The sequence below is a fragment of the Petaurus breviceps genome, unplaced genomic scaffold (genome assembly GCF_028583685.1).
Source record: "Petaurus breviceps papuanus isolate PSGF00001 unplaced genomic scaffold, PetGlider_PUasm1.0 216, whole genome shotgun sequence".
NCBI classification, from domain to species: Eukaryota; Metazoa; Chordata; class Mammalia; order Diprotodontia; family Petauridae; genus Petaurus; species Petaurus breviceps.
In genome coordinates, this window is record NW_027185867.1 from 3,424,937 (window position 1) to 3,427,830 (window position 2,894).

At 42.1% G+C, this 2,894-nt stretch overlaps 1 protein-coding gene across 1 annotated transcript in view; it reads right to left on the minus strand.

Annotated features, from left to right (window-relative positions):
• The window catches only part of TASOR2 (transcription activation suppressor family member 2), a 64,504-nt gene that overhangs the window by 32,601 nt on the left and 29,009 nt on the right, over window positions 1-2,894 (minus strand). The gene's annotated exons all lie outside the window — the stretch shown is intronic.

The following is a 2,894-nucleotide window of genomic DNA, read 5'->3' on the forward strand; positions in this document are numbered from 1 at the left end:
GAAAACATATTAACTATTGCCCCAGGGCAAAACCCTCTACAGTAAAGGCTTGGCATCCCTAGAGGAAGGCATGGCTAGGGCCCTGCCTCAAAATGGGTAGAAAGCAGACTACAAAGACTCTGGAGTCCTACTATCCTCAGAGGGAGGAACCAAACTCAGAGGAAGACAATATGGACTCCACACCCACAGCTGAAACATCAACAGGGAACTGGGGCCCAAGCACAGAAAGCTCTCCTAGATGAGATCAAAAGGAACTTTGAAAACCAAATGAGAGGCAGAAGACAAAATGAATAATTCCCTCAAAACCAAAATTGCAGAATTAGAAAAACATTACAATGAAGAAAACATCTCTCTAAAAAGAAAAGTGTATGGTATAGAAAAGGAGCTCCAAAAATTAACCAAGGAAAATGATTTGCTAAAAACTAGAATCAACCAAATTGAAACAAACAACTCTATGAGGAACCAAGAATTAGTCAAACAAAACAACAAGAATGAAAAATTAGAAAAAGAGGTAAAATACCCCAATGGAAAAATAACTGACCTGGAAAACAGATCCAGGAGAGATAATCTGAGAATCACAGGCCTACCAGAAAATCATAATGAAAAAACGAGCCTGGACAACATTCTCCAAGAGCTCCTTAAGGAAAACTGCCCTGAGATACTAGAACCTGAGGGTAAAATAGAAATGGAGAGAATTCACCGGACACCTGCTGAAAGAGATCCCAAACTGAAAAGTCCTCAAAATGTTGTGGCCAAACCCCAGAACTACCAGGTAAAAGAGAAAATACTTCAAGTGGCCAAAAAGAAACAATTGAAATATTGATGGTCCACAGTGAGGATCGCACAGGATTTGGCAGCCTCTACACTGAAAGATTGGAGGCAGTGGAATACAATTTTCCGGAACGCAAAAGAGCTCGGGTTACAATCAAGGATCACATACCCAGCTAGACTGAGCATATTCTTCCAGGCAAAGAGATGGTCATTCAACGATATTACTGAGTTCCAGACCTTCCTGATGAAAAAGCCAGAACTCAATGGAAAATTCAATCTCCAATTATGGATGCAACAGTGACATAGAAAGGTAAACAAGGAAAACACACACACACACACACACACACACACACACACACACACACACACCGCTATTTAATAAGAGCAAACTGGTTATAGACAAGTAGAGGGTATGAGTATAAAATACACAAAATGATGATTAGAAAAAAAATCTTATTGAGGGCTACAAAGGGACTGCAATGGAAGAAGAGGAATGAATGAAGTGGAAAAGGGTAAATTATGCCACACAAAGAGGCATAAAAACAATGGAGCAAAGGAAAAGAAGGGAGGGAGATGAGAATCATATGAGCTTTCCCTCATTGGTTCTGGTGCAAGGAGGGAATAACAACCAGTTAAGAATAGGACAGGGAAAGAGGGGAGGGAGAGGAGCTTTGCATGAGATTTGTTCCTGTCACTCTTGGTGCGAAGAAGAAATACCATACTTCATTGTGTATAAAAATATCCTACAGGCAGTAGGAGGGGAAAAGGGCTATAAAATGGGGGGGGAGGGTTAGTAGGGAGGGAAGAAGTAAGGGGAAAGGGGAGGAAAAGGGAGAGGGGCTGATAAGGGAATACTGAGGGAGGCGGTGGTCAAAAGGAAAATTATTAGGGGGGGAAGGGAGAAGGGGGAAAAATATGAGCATTAACAGGGGAGGGAATAGGATGGAGGGAAAGAAACAGATAACAATCATAACTGTAAATATGAATAGAATGAACTCTCCCATAAAACAGAGACAGATACCAGAATGGATTAGAAATCATAATCCTACAATATGCTGTTTACAAGAAACACATCTGAAACAGAGGGATGCACACAGGGTAAAGGTAAAAGGATGGAGTAAAATATATCATGCCTCAGCTAAAGTAAAAAAAAGCAGGGGTAGCAATCCTTATCTCAGTTAAAGCAAAAGCAAAAACTGACCTAATTAAAAGAGATAAGGAAGGAAACTATATCCTGTTAAAAAGGCACCATTGAGAATGAAGCAATATCATTATATATGCACCAAGTGGTATAGCATCCAAATTCCTAGAGGAGAAGGTAAAGGAATTAGAGGAAGAAATAGACAGCAAAACTATACTAGTGGGAGACCTTAATCTCCCCCTCTCTGAACTTGATAAATCCAACCTCAAAAGAAACAAGAAAGAAGTTGAGGAGGTGAACAGAATTTTAGAGAGATAGGTATGATAGATCTCTGGGGAAAACTGAATGGGGATAAAAAGGAATATACTTTCTTCTCAGCGGTTCATGGCACATACTCAAAAACTGACCACGTTCTAGGGCATAAAAACCTCACAATTCTATGCAGTAAGGCAGAAATATTAAATGCATCCTTCTCAGACCATGATGCAATAAAAATTATATGCAATAAAGGGCCATGGAAAGACAGACTAAAAACTAATTGGAAACTGAACAATTTAATCCTAAAGAATGAGTGGGTTGGGGGCGGAGCCAAGATGGCGGAGTAGAAGCATGACTTTCCCCGCGGCTCTGGCTTCCACCTTCCCCAATCCATGTAAAAAGGGGACTCTATACAAACTTTGGAGTTTCAGAACCCACAAAATGACACAGAAAAGCTAACCTCCCGCTGAGGACAGCCAGGCAGGAATCAGCCAGCACAGTGCTCTGGGAGCCAAGCCCAGCCCCACCGAGGTTTTAGCCCCAGGGCATGCCTGACCAGCCACCAGCCAGAAGGACTCCAGATCAGCAGCACCTGTGGCCATTTCCAGATTTATCAACACATAAATGCGGAAGACAAAGTGAGAGGTCAGTGCAGTCTAGACTTTGGGACCAGTAAGTAGGAGTTGTGGATTTTGCCCCTTCCCCCCCCCCCCCCACCCCCACC